General features: G+C 36.9%; 1 long non-coding RNA gene across 8 annotated transcripts in view; it reads right to left on the minus strand.

The window, feature by feature from the left end:
- The window catches only part of LOC110257104 (uncharacterized), a 375,873-nt gene that overhangs the window by 273,360 nt on the left and 87,655 nt on the right, over window positions 1-14,858 (minus strand). The gene's annotated exons all lie outside the window — the stretch shown is intronic.

Raw genomic sequence — 14,858 nt, forward strand, 5'->3', positions numbered from 1 at the left:
ATTTACTCCTGTCGGCAGCCTCTCAGGATATTGCCTGTGACGCCCCCAGGTTCTGGCTTGCTAAGAAGCAGGTCATCTTTCTCTTGTGCCTTTGTGAGGGTTTCTGGGTTTGGAAAATATTCTGTTTTTAGGTATATTTCCCTAGTAACCTTCTCCTCCCCCATGTCTGTACCCAAATGAACAAAACTCAGGCCCTTTCAGCTGTTCTGTCAGTGGACATTTGGGTTTTGTGGAGGAAGAACCAGTAGGATGGTGACAAAGCCTCTCCTGACTGAACCTGAGTTGGCCTCCTCTGAGCCTTTTTCTCCACTGAGCCTTGACCTTGGGCCTGGCCCTGGCCCATTAAGTCCACTTTTGGCAAGAATCCTGTTGAGTTAGCTTCACAAAAATCCTCCATCCTCAATATCAGATTCTCATCCTCCCATCCTTGGCATCTGATCACCTTCCGACCTTCAGCAAGATTCCCCTCAGACCAGGTTGGTGTGTCCAGAACTCTGTCCCCTGATGTTTCTCCTAGATATTTTGTGTCCATGACCCAGCCCTGCTTACGGGCTGTAACCTCTGCTTGTCCTTCTTGTGTTCAAACTGGAGCCCAATCTCTCTGTCCTTCAAGACCCGTCTGGAAGGAGGTCTTGCTCACTGTCTTTAACCAGAATCTTGAATAGAGGTACTGGCTCCAGTGATTTCTGTGCTCCAGGTACTTCACAGTCTCCCCTCTCTGCTCATCCAGCTGAACTGTCCTTACTGTTGTCTGGTTAATCCTGTCCCCGGGGGATACAACTTTAAATCTCCTTTTTCCCTGCAGACCCAGCCTCTCACTGAATTGTGAGCCAGCTGACTACTCTGTGCCTTCAACTCTCCAATGTGTTGGAAAAAATCATGAATTTGAAGTTAGTCAGGCCTTTTCTTTGTAAGTATATGAGCAGTGCTACTTGGAGCTGGCTGCATGCTGGGCTGGATCCTGCGAGGACCATATTTACTTTTATGAAAAGTAGTAAATATTCTAACAAAAGTATTTAGTTTGAGCATAAAAAAAATGTGACAGAACTTAAATATGGTAACAAGTCAGTCTACAGCCTTTATCAGAAAAAATAGATGTAATTAATGATGATTTTTTTTTCCAGCTACAGCTTTTTCCTGTTCATCATTATTAAAACCCATCTTCAAATAATCATGTTTTTCTCTTTCTTAAATAGCAGGATCATCTTAGTTTGATTCATTTAAAAATTTTCTGAACAGGTGCTTGTCGGAAACCTGAGACTAGTTATTTTTAGCCCTGCAGTTTCCTCTTCCCATGTTAACATAGCTGTCCAGTTGCCCCTTCACTGCTGGAAGACAATTCATGACTGTCTTAGCCGAAGCCAGGTACGCGCTCTACTTGTACTGACAGCCTGTCCACTGAGATTTTTAACTTCAACGACTGGGTTGGAATTTACATTTATTTATATAAAATGTTTTTAGTCTCTTTTGATCATACTTCTTTCTTTGTGTTATGACATCCTTCTTTTATTTCTATATAATATTCAATATCCGAGGGTCTTTTTGATTGTCTGCTTGCACTCACACCTGGAGCCTTATTTCTTCATATGTTTCATAACTGCTTTGTGATAATCTTAGGAGGCATGATCTATTAGTACATCACCCATCCTGAGGAAATTTTATTTTTCCTCCACTAAATGTCCAAGAATGCAATCAACTTGGGACAACTGAAGTTTAGGATTACCTGGGAGGCCCCAGACCACAGGGAGCCTGTCCCAGTGCCAGCAAAGAAAAGGACCACAGCTGTGAATTGTGCAGAGTGATTTTGTGCAACCTGGAGTATGGTCCAAAAAGAATGAGTTCTTGTGGCAATTTTTTAGGCAAGTGGACTTGTTCTAGAAAGTTCTACCACAGAAGGTACAGTCCTTCAGAGGCCCTGGCCTCATGCTGGCATTTCAATTCCAATGTTCCTACCTTATTATGGCCTGAAGTATCCTAAGTCATAAAATCAAGTTTTCCTTTCCAGAAGTCAAGTGTGCCTTGGCAGTAATCACAGCCTACGGAGGCAACCTGCCCTTCTGGATTTCATCTTTACTTTTTCTTCCTTTTTCCATCATGCCAACTATTGAATTTATTATGACTGAGCTGAAGACTAGATTCCTGAAAGTGATTAATAAGGCCTTTACTGGCATATTTGTACATCTGTTCAGTTCCATCTACCTGCAGTTGTCTTCAGACAGAGTTATTGCTTTACAGGTCTTCCTCCCTGGAGGTGTCCTGCCTGCCATGACCTAGACCCTATGCTAGCACTAGTTTCTGTCCTACCTCTTAATTTTTTCCTCTTCCTTTAAATGGTGTCTCTTTTACTTCCAACTTCCCAATTATAGATATTCTCCAAAACCCCTCTTTCCCTCCACATGACTCTCCCTGGAAGAACTCCATTTTTTCATGACATGGCTGCTGTTCTCATCCTCAGGCCACCACTATGTGCTCTCAGCTGATCCAGCCTAGACTTTCAGTCTGCACACGATCACAAATGTCTTTAGATTTTTTTCTTCACAATTTCAGTATTAATTTGTCCTCTAATTTCTTATTCTCAAAACTCTAAAACCTTAGTCACATAAAATTCAGGTAACTGCAGCATTCTTATAACTCTAGCATGTTTAATTTAGTCCCGATAATCACCACATATTGCTTTTCTATAACCAATTTTCATTAAAATGGTGACCTACCCTTCCCCATGTGCTTTAACATCTTATTGTTTAATTACAATTGAAGGTAAGCCTTCCAATCCTGGGATTTTGACCTCTCACTATTTTATGTATACAGGGTTTTTGTTGTTGTTTTTGTTTGTTTATTTGTTTTTAAATGGCCACACTCTTGGCATGTGAAAACTCCCAGGCTGGAGATTGAACCTGCTTCTCCTCAGCAACCCAAGCTGCTGCAGTCAGATTCTTAACCCACTATGCCACAGAAAGAACTCTATGTATACAGTTTTGTATCCAATGTCTTCCCAAAGGATATCTTCTTTTTTCTAGGGTTAATTCCTTTCTTACTGTATTAACACATGTTAATTTTTTCTCCTTTCCCCCCTTCATATTATTTCCTTAGGTAGAACACAGAACCTTTTGAAATTACACATTCCTAAATCACACATTCATTTGAATCCTTCCCAGAAAGCTTTTTATGATTATTTTGGTCCTCATGAGTTAATTCTATTCTATTTCCACTCTACTAATAAGTTATTAGATGCTTATTAGCCTTTTTAAACACATATCTTTTTAAATTAAAGTATAGTTGAGTTAACAGTGTTTGAGGTGTATAGCAAAGTTATTCAGTTTTTATATATATATATATTTTTTTTTTTTTCTTTTTCAGGTCCTTTTCCATTATACGTTACTATAAGATACTGAATATAGTTCCTTGTGCTATATTGTAGGTCCTTGTTGTTTATTTTATATATAGTAGTCTGTATGAGTAAACTACATGTTTTTAATTGTTATTTTTTTGTGCACTCATTCTTTTCCCCAAAGAAGAATTTTTCAAATCCCAGAAGGCAAAGCTGTTAATGTGAAATGAATTACTATACATGAATTGGATTTACTTCCATGTACTAAATAAACTTGGAAATGCAATAATAAATGACTATTCCTTTTCTTAAGAAACTTGAACTTCTGTATCCTCTACCAATCTATGCAGTTTAGAACATATCAAATTGTCACTTATAAATGTGGTTATTAATTGAATAGTTGTGTCCATATGTGCATATATGTGCTAATTTTTATAGACTATGCCCTTAGGCTAATGCAAAGCATTGCCTTCTTTCAGTTAGAAATTATACTGGATGATTTCTAATGACAGAATGACGACTCACTTTTATGTTTTTTACTCCATGAACAATAAATTTTTAGTCAACTTCCTTATTATGAATATTAATTTTCTGATTCAGATAAAACATCAACTATACTGACAAATACCAATAGAAGTTTTATTCACATATTTTTCATGATGCCAAAACATCCAAATTATTTATTTGTCCCCATGGTAGCAATTTTTATGTTTTAGTAAGAAATAAAAAAGTGAAAATTTCCATGTCCCTTTATAATGATAATAGGTTTGCATTGGTTCTACTTGAAAATTGAATACATGTATATGCACACAAATGCATACAAACACATATATGATACACACACATATACAAATAAACACATATACTTAAATATATACACATACATACATATATACATGTATGGACATATACACATACACTGAAACACATATATAATTTCTAAACATTAAGATTAATTTTAAGCTGATTAAAACTTTCTTTAATGGGCAGTAGAGACATCAAGCATTTTTTAGGAAGATATTTTTCTTTGAGACTGTTGCTAACTGAAAAATCAATTTTCATCACATTCTTCATTAAGGCAGTGATTGCATTTTCTGGATCTTGATAATATATATTTTTCTATTTTATTTGTACTAATTAGTTGTTCTATTTGTATTTTCCTTAAAATGGTTTAAGGAATGGTAATTTTTCTCTAGAGACAACTGGTTCATTCCTATAAATGAAGATGAAAAGTACTTAAAAGTGCTGTTTTCATTCAATCCTATTAAATGCTCAATTGTATTTTAAATCATCTTTGGCTAAAATAATAACAGATAAGCAAAAACTAGAAAGCAGACAGAGTTCTTTATGTGTAAAGCAGTAAATAAAATTTTAGACTAAGGAGTAAGAAAAACATGAGCAAAAAGCAAAACAAAGTAAGAAAACAACATGGATAATTTATGATAAAGTGGGACCCTCTTGGATCCATGTCAGCCAAAGAAATAATGTTGCAGGTGATCAATGGTCAAATGATCAAATGGATAGAACATGACACAAAATGGGAAAGAATAGGAAAAGAGATATTTAACCAAATTAGCAAAATAAATAACGTGATGAAAAGCATCTCGATACATTTCTATAAAAATCATTTTAAGATAGATATTTACATATTATTAAGATGGAAAATAAAATTTACTTTTAGTGAGAAAAAAGTTGTTTTATTGAAAATAATCCTAAATAAATTATAAATGGGGCTTATAATTTAAAATTTTTCATTCTATATCTTTAGGAAGTTTCCAGGCTAGAGGTCAAATTGGAGCTGCAGCTGCTGGCCTACACCACAGCCACAGCAACACCAGACCCGAGCAGCATCTGTGACCTATACTGCAGCTCACTGCAGCACAAGATCCTTAACCCACTGAGTGGGGCCAGGGATCGAACTCATGTCCTCATGGATATTAATCAGGTTGTACCACTGAGCCACAGCAGGAACTCCTTGAGGATATATTTTTCTATTCTCAGTTGCATAGCGAGTTTCAACTGTGAAGCAAACAGTCACCATTCCAAAGAGCTTTTTACTTAACTCATGAATTTTGTTTCTAAAACAGGTTCCTAATAGAATTTCTAACAAGGTTTCAAAGTTACAGATGCATAAATGCATCCCTGTTTTTTTTTAAATTATACTTTTGAGACACAGACCAGTAATAGTATGCTAGCTTCCGGGATAATTGCTTTAAAATAACTGGATTTTACTTGTTCTGTAAGTAGGAATGCATGGTGAATGACTGGATGGAAAAACATTTAAATTATTTTCACAGAAGTCTGCATTTGCTACCCTACCATAAACATTAATGTCTCACAAGCTCTGTTTATCTATATTCAGATCCAATGTCATTGACATAGTTATTTAGTTACCTTATGCTACCCTATTTCTTCTTTTTCTCCATTGTCTGTTTAGCCATTTAAAAATGAATTTTCATCTTTATATCTTATATTTGACTTCATGTAATCATTTATTCATATGTTCACTTGACAAATATTTAGTGAGCACTAAATTATATACAGAATTCTGTTTTAATTTCTGGGGATGTAGTGATAAACAACAAAAAAACAGAAAAAAAGTCTCTACCCATTAAATTTACATTATAATTCTGTATTATTCTGGTTTAAGCAAGGTATGTATATATAGTTTTATATATAAATCAAGTTAATTACTTTAATCAGATTGTGTTGATTCTGGATATAAGAACGATTAAGCCATGGAGATTGATATGTTTAATCTGATACCTTCAGCCAAGCTAACAACTGCTTGAATATTAAACGCTAAGAATTTTTCCAGGAAATATACAAATATATATTTCTCTAGAAACTATATGTATCTTTGAAATAATTCAACTAAGTTATATATAAAACATGTGACCTTACCACTTAAAATAATTTTCATACTTTAAATATTTGATAGTATCAAAATTTCCATTTCCTACAAGCGCTTTCTGTTTCCTACAAGCTCTTTCTGAATCTACCCCTCTCTACACTCCAGCCTTCCACTCACCCTTCTCTTTGCTCCTTTATATAAGCATAGCACACTCTCAGTGGTTCCCCTCCTGACCTCATCCTCTTCTACACTGTGACTCTGAGGTCCTAGATCTGAACATCTTTCCCTCCCTCCATATGCCATCTCCACTGCATCCTTTCTCTTTCAGCTCAGACACCTCTCTGGGACCTTCTAGTCTGGGTCAGGTGCTTCTCTGCACTGCAGCAGCACCCATGCAAGTGCCTCCCTTGGGACTGGGATAGTCCTTGAGCTGTTGGACTGTATAGAGATACATGGATTCACATCCCATTCCAGAATTCAGCAGAGTCTGGCCCCCCAGGAGGCAAGTCTGTGCACCTCTCAGGGTCCAGCCCTCAGGAAGGTCCCATATTTGTCTTAACAATCTGTTTCCATCTGAAATCTTGTTATTCTTTCTCATTTTTCATTTTTTTCTAATTTTTTATTGTAGTAAAATACATATGACATAAAATTGACTACCTTAACTAATTTTAAGTGCACAGGTCAGTGACATTAAGTGCATTCTCTGACTTTCAATGTATGGAATAGGTTGACTGCTCTGGGAGCAGATGAGGAAAACCACAGAAACGAAGAAGACCCAGTTGCTGCATGTAGGAACTTACCGTACTGATTTAGAAACATAGAGCATATGTTTTAAACTGTTTCCAGTGTAAGTGGAATATATCAGGGCATATCTTTAAGTAATTTTCTCAATATACTGAGATCAGATAATAAAGCTTTCAAACTAATGTTCCATGTTACATATTTTTGATAATGAGAATAAGGAATATATAAAAGATTTAAAATCAGTTTCCTTTATATAGAATTCAGGGATAAAAATCAGTTTTAGCATTTATTACTGATTTCCAACTTTTCTTTAAAGCATTTCTATTGATTATTATCTTCAGATTGTGATGGGAAATTAGGATGTGTCATTAGCAATTTATATACATTATACTTTTAAAAATGATCTCCTTTTATCTTAATGTTTCTTCCTTTACATTTCTAGCTGCTTTTTTTCCCTTTCAATTTCCTCCCCACCTGCAATCAGAAAGAAAAGAAAGGAAGGAGATAAAAATGTATATTTTTAATTAATGAAGCCATTCCTTCTTGGAATCATCATTGCAAATTTAATATGTGAGCTGCCTTACTTTTAACTTCATATTTCAAAAATTATATTTATCATTTAGAAATAAAATTAATTCAGGTTTCATAAATTTAACACAGTGTTTCTTCTTTCTTCTAACTACCTGGTAAATCATTTATTTGAGTAATTAACTTAAAGGGAATAATGAGTGTACTTTCCCTAATAAAAATAACTATTATACTATTTATCATTACTTTAACAGAAAGGTTAAAGATGTCCCAGAGAGGGTGTGGATTTGAGTAATTCATCAAAAACTTTCTAATTAGGTGACTGAATTTTTATTTAAGTATTGATGGATTGGAAAATAAAAGAAAAAGACAGCAAGAATTCAGTCCTTTGGCTTATAGTACAGAATTGCTCTTTCACATCTTTTTAATTTATAAACAGGCATATTCTTATTCAGCAGCTGGCTAATCTGCGTTTTGTGTGTATGCATGTGTTTCTACATATGTGTTCTTGATGTACAAAGATCAGCAGGCACAACAAAACCTGGGGCAGGTTGTCTTGCCATGGGGAACATTTAACATTATTCAACTAATAGACCCCAGAGAACTGAATGAGTTAACCTAGTGAGCCAGAGAACTGGTTTTTCAGTAGCATCTTTCTTCTAACTACATTTTATATACTCAGCAAATAAGTAAAATACTAGATGTAGCAGAAATGCTTTCGCTGAAGGGGCCATTATCCTTCCAACCCCTCTCAAATGTACCCCCAGCTTAAGGTACCCCCCATTCCCACCCACATGCCTTTTGAAGTCACTGAGGAGTTTCTCATGCAGCTAGAGATTTTGCAGCCCTCGGTGTGAAAATCGTAGGTATGAAAATCCTTGATGTCTCTGATAACTTAACATGGTTTTAATGTAGGCTATTTTGAACTTACTATTTTTGCTTTTCAAATCTGCCAATTTTAAATTTTGTATTTTCTACTTGTATATGGAATAAGCAGTTTGAGACAAAAGAGCCCTCTTTAAGAGAGGGCACCTGGGATTATTTAGCCCCAGCTGAACTTTGGACAGCTTCATCCGTGTAAGTGACCCCAAACACACCCAGCAGAACAGTGCCCAGATGATCCAAACTGTAACTGCTGATCCTCAGAGTCAAGAGCAAACACAGTGGGTGTTGTTTTAAACCACTAACTGTGGGGTTGGTTTGATATGCAACAACACAAAATTTATACAAACTTAAAAAATTCTACTGAACATTGGAGTTCCCGTCGTGGTACAGCAGAAACGAATCCGACTAGGAACCATGAGGTTGTGGGTTCGATCCCTGGCCTTGCTCAGTGTGTTAAAGGATCCGGCATTGCCGTGAGCTGTTGTGTAGGTCGCAGACATGGCTCAGATCTGGCATTGCTGTGGCTCTGGCGCAGGCCAGCAGCTACAGCTCCAATTGGACCCCTAGCCTGGGAACCTCCGCATGCTGTGGGTGCAGCCCTAAAAAGGACAAAGAGACAAAAAAAAAAAAAATTCTACTGAACATCAAATACTAAAATGAATAGTATTTTTAGACACATAATTATATTTCTTCCTCATATGGCTCACACCATCACATTTCAAATTGAAGAAATTTAGGTTCAGAGAGATGAGAGAGTTTTCCCAAAGTAATATGGATAGTAGGTGGTACCTCTAGAATTAGAAATAATGTCTGCTGATTACAAAAGCAGAGAAAAGAGTTTCAAATATACCCTGGTATTTAAGTATGAAAAATCAAATCTTTGACATAAATTTTGCTAAATTAGGTCTGATATGACTTGTCAAACTCTGACATACAGGGTTTCAAAAATTATTGCTGTGAAAAACTAAATCAAATCATTTAATGAGAGAGAGCTACCTATTTACTAAGCTGTGTCTTTCCTAGTCTGCAGATGGGTACCTGTGAGGAGGAAAACTCTTAGACTGTGCTACCAATGGCCAGACCTTTCCTCTGAGATCTGAATCAGGAGTAAGAGTCTCTAATAGGATGTGACTTTGGGTTGTCTGTAGTCATGAGTTCGAGTATTTCTAGGTAGCAGCTGTTTGGCAAATCTATCTTCCTGGTATTTTATCCAGATCTGATTCAATTTAATTAGTCACTCATACAAAAACATTTAATGTGTTACATATCGTCACCACATTTTGTCATGAGTTGTGAATGATGAAGTGGTCTCAGCCATCAGGATCTTAGTTCATAGGGCAGGAATGAAGACATTCTGAGTTTGGGGTCAGGGAGCCCTGGATCTAAATTTATTGCCACCATCCAGTGGATATTTTCCCCTGGTGAGTTATTTATGCTTTCTAATATTTTGATGTTCTCATTTATTAAATGAAATGTTTAATGCTTAACTTTTTGATGGTTATAAGAATTACAGTGTAAACGTAGAGTTTCTAGCAGAAGATTCATTTATAGAAGATACTAAAAAATAGAATCTGTTACAGTCACAAATAACAGTTTAGTTAAGAAAATAAAATACATAGCATTTTCTCATTTTTAGAAGTTTTTATTATGTACCTTAAAATTATGTGAGTTGAAGGTTGAAGAGGAAGTAGAAGTTGTGTAGAAAACTTAAATTTCCATGTGAAAGAATAAATTTTATGGGTCTTATATTCTGGTTTCCTCATTTAGCATTTGTGAAAATGGGCCATTCATGCTTAACTTCAGGTATCAGAATATATTGCACCTTAAAACTCCCTAATTTCTTTGCTCAACAGTTTAAATGCTTAAGAAATGTTTGCTATGCATAAATAAAATTTGCCTTCCAATAATTTTCAATGCTTTGCTTATGATTTTTTTTAAATTTATTTTTTATTGTTATTTCCACCAACACACCTTTCCCCCCCACTGTACAGCATGGGGAACCAGTTACACTTACATGTATACATAATTTTTTCTCCCATTGTCGTGCTGTGTTGTTTAAGTATCAAGACACGGTTCTCAGTGCTACACAGCAGGATCTCATTGTAAATCCATTCCATGAGCAATAGTTTGCATTCACTGACCCCAATCTCTGAATCCCTCCCACTCCGTCCCCCTCCCCCCAGGCAACCACAAGTCTATTCTCCAAGTCCGTGATTTTCTTTTCTGTGGAAAGGTTCATTTGTGCTGTACATCGGATACCATATATGAGTGATATCATATGGTATTTGTCTTTCTCTTTATGACTTACTTCACTCAGTATGAGAGTCTCTAGTCCCATCCATCTGGCTGCAAATGGCATTATTTTGTTCTTTTTACGGCTAAGTAGTATTCCATTGTGTATATATACCACATCTTCCTAATCCAATCATCTGTCAATGGACATTTGGGTTGTTTCCATGTCTTGGCTATTGTGAATAGAGTTGCAATGAACATGCGGGTACATGTGTTTTTTCCAAGGAAAGTTTTGTCCGGATATATGCCCAAGAGTGGGAATGCTGGGTCATATGGTAGTTCTGTGTATAGATTTCTAAGGTACCTCCATAATTCCCACTAACATCTGGAACAAGACAAGGTTGCCCACTCTCACCACTGTTATTCAACATAGTACTGAAAGTCCTAGCCACAGCAATCAGACAAACAAAAGGAATAAAAGGCATCCAAATAGGAAGAGAAGAGGTAAAACTGTCACTGTATGCAGATGCCATGATAATATATATGGATAACCCTAAGGACTCAACCCCAAAAACTACTTGAACTGATCAACAAATTCAGCAGAGTAGCAGGACATAAGATAAACATTCAGATATCAGTCGCATTTCTGTATACTAACAAGGAAATACTAGAAAAGGAATACAAAAATACAATACCTTTTAAAACTGCACCCCCAAAAATCAAATACCTGGGAATACACCTGACCAAGAAGTAAAGGACTTATATGCTGAGAACTATAAAACATTAATCAAGGAAAATAAAGAAGACGTAAAGAAATGGAAAGCTATTCCATGCTCCTGGATTGGAAAAGTTAATGTTGTAAAATGGCCACACTACCCAAAGCAATCTACAGATTCCATGCAATCCCTATCAATTTACCAATGACATTTTTATGCAGAGCTAGAACGAACAATCCAAACACTTATATGGAACCACAAAAGACCCAGAATTGCCAAAGCAATCCTGAGGAACAAAAACCAAGCAGGAAGCATAACTCTCCCAGACCTCAGGCAATATGACAAAGCCACAGTCATCAAGGCAGTGTGGTACTGGTACCAAAACAGACAGACAAACCAATGAAACCAAACAGAGAACCCGGAAATAAGCCCTGACACCTATGGTCAATTAATCTTTGACAAGGGAGGCAAGAACACACAGTGGGAAAAGACAGTCTTTTCAGCAAGCATTGCTGGGAAACCTGGACAGCTGCATGCAAATCAGTGAAACTAGAACACACCCTCACACCATGCACCAAAATAAACTCAAAGTGGCTGAAAGACTTAAAGGTAAGACAAGACACCATCCAACTCCTGGAAGAGAACATAGGCAAAACATTCTCTGACATCCACCTCGTGAATATTTTCTCAGGTCAGTCTCCCAAAGCAACAGAAATAAGACCAACAATAAACCAGTGGGACCTAATCAAACTGACAAGCTTTTGCACAGCAAAGGAAACCAAAAAGAAACCAAAAAGACAACTTACAGAATGGGAGAAAATAGTTTCAAAGGATGCAACCGACAAGGGCTTAATCTCTAGAATATACAAGCAACTTACACAACTCAACAGCAAAAATGCCAACCACCCAGTGGAAAAATGGACAAAGGACCTGAATAGACATTTCTCCAAGGAAGATGTACAGATGGCCAATAAGCACATGAAACAATGCTCAACATCCCTGAGTATTAGAGAAATGCAAATCAAAACTACCATGAGATACCACCTCACACCAGTCAGAATGGCCATCATTAATAAGTCCACAAATAACAAGTGCTGGAGGAGGTGTGGAGAAAAGGGAACCCTCCTGCACTGTTTGTGGGAAGGTAAGCTGGTAGAGCCACTATGGAGAACTATATGGAGACTATTTTTTCATTTAGAAATATATCTGGGAATATGACTTTATTTTTCTTACATACAAATATGCAAAGATGAAAACCATGTCCACATATTAATGTTGTATTTTTAGGCTAAACATTGCTATTCTTTCCTTTCTTTCTTCTTAATATATTTTCTACTCTGATGAGCACTTTATAAATAAACTTAATAACCTACATGTAATGCATCTGAGTCTCAGAATAATGCTTGTGTTTTTCTCTTTTTAGGCCATCAGAGCTCCATATATGTATCCCCAAGGTCACCTTAGTCTTTTGGAAGGAAAGTGACGTATGTTTAACAACAGTTAACTAAAATATTCAAGTCTTTTACCATCTATGCTACTAATCAGATATAGTTCACACATTATTTCTGTCTTGAAATTTTAAAACATATGTATGCAGATACTGCACTCATCCTTGATAATTTTAACCTGGCTGAGACTTAAATATCTTCTCATATAGTGGAAATATTTTATCTACCAAACAGGAACATATATGAAACGGCTCTGAATTAAAAGATGTTAGGGTAATTTCAACTGTATTCCTTCGTAAAGATGAAGTGAAAATAGAGATAGAATCTAAAACCACCTCTTTAAAATATCTAGAAAAGGGAGAAACAAAAGCCGCAGACCATCAAGAGTGGAGCTCCAGGTAAAGAGAAAAATATAATTCAGAAAGTAGAGTTTATGGTTACCATCAGGGACAGGAGGGGGCAGAGATGGACTGGGGGTTTGGGACTGGCATATACACACTGTGATCTAAGGAATGATTGGCCAGTGGGGACCTGCCATGTAGCACAGGGAACTCTACCCAATATTCTGTGATAGTCTATATGGGAAAAGAATCTGAAAGAGAGGGATAGGTGTGTATATGTATAACAGAGTCATTTTGTTGTTGTACAGCAGAAATTATCACAACATTGTAAATCAACTATACTTCAATAAAACTTTTAAAATGAAAACAAAAAAAGAAAGTATAATTTCCAAAAGAGGTGGTGTGGCCCTTAGTGTCTATGACACCTTGCTTAGAAAACCATGATCTGGAGACAGGGAATACAGACATAAGGAATGTGAATAGAAAGGAAGAAAGAGGGGGAAGTGATTGAAAGAGAGTAATTAAGGGAGATATATGGAGGGAACCTGCTATACCGATAACTGGAGAGCCTGGAAGATGGAACTTGGTTAATGAAACCTAAACATCGTTTATGGCAAGAAATAAGGAAATACAACAAAGTGAAAGGGGCTGTATATCGGGTCCAGTGTTGGCCTCTGTGGTGACAGCCTGGGAACACAGCTGTGACAGTTCCCAGGTGGCTGTGGAAGCAGGAAGTCTGTGTGGCTGGGCAGCTCAAAACCCTGTCGCTGACACAACATCTCTGCATTAGTGGGCCCACTGAGCAAGGTCGGCTCTGGCCAGGGAGAGAGGGTGAGGGCCCTGCAGGATGTACCGCCTTGACCTTGTGACTCCCCAACAGCTGAACCCATCTGGGGACCATTTATTAACATGAAAACAAATATCCTGATACTTCCTCGTCTAACCATACAACTCCTTCCCCAAACCATCCAGTCAAAAGTGTTCTTATCTCTGTACTTTTAAGTCTCCACACTGTGATTTATTGTCTGCAAATCTGTCAACGACAAAACCTGTCCTCTGAGGCACTTCCCACCCAGAAGTTTTTTATTCCTTCCTACATTTCAGGAACATCTTGCTTTGTTTGGACAGTACAGGGACCTTTAAGTAAACCCAGTCCGTATTTTGTTGTCGTTGTTGTTCTTGAATAAAACTGTCTTAATTTTTTTCTAAACCACAAATGCATATTGAAAGAGAGGTGTCAATACAGCAGACATAGGTGCTACCAGATTCAAATGAATGCTACTCCAAGTCCCACTGCTGACACTTCCCTGAGTGCCTCCATATCCCCCAGTCACTCCAGGGCCATGGTCATAGGACAGGGCAGGTAACACAGCAAATCTAGCCTACCATCCCCTCTCGAGTCTTTCAATTCCTTTTTCTATACTATATCAAGGGAGATTTTAATTTAACATAGGTCACACTGAGGACAATTTTCAGTCACTCTCAAGTAAATCTGAGAGCATGTATGAGCTGTTCAATCTATTACCTCAGATTAGAATCTCTTGGCAATGCATGCATATAAATACATATACTTCAATCCAAGATCACTGTTTCTCCGTATTCATCTTAATTAATCATTCTGACACAGATTTCCTATCTGGTTATTAATGCTGATTGCAAAGCTAGCTGTGGATGTTGGTTACCTTTCCCAGTAAATAACTGTGCTCATTTCCTTGGAATATGCCGGATGTGAGTCTAGTCATGAGTCTGGAGAGAGATGTTAGAGATGGTGCAACCAAGTCC

The sequence above is a fragment of the Sus scrofa genome, chromosome 15 (genome assembly GCF_054392235.1).
Source record: "Sus scrofa isolate SSC_HxYL_T2T_F1_AM1 chromosome 15, Sscrofa_HxYL_maternal_Yorkshire_Landrace_v2.0, whole genome shotgun sequence".
NCBI lineage: Eukaryota > Metazoa > Chordata > Mammalia > Artiodactyla > Suidae > Sus > Sus scrofa.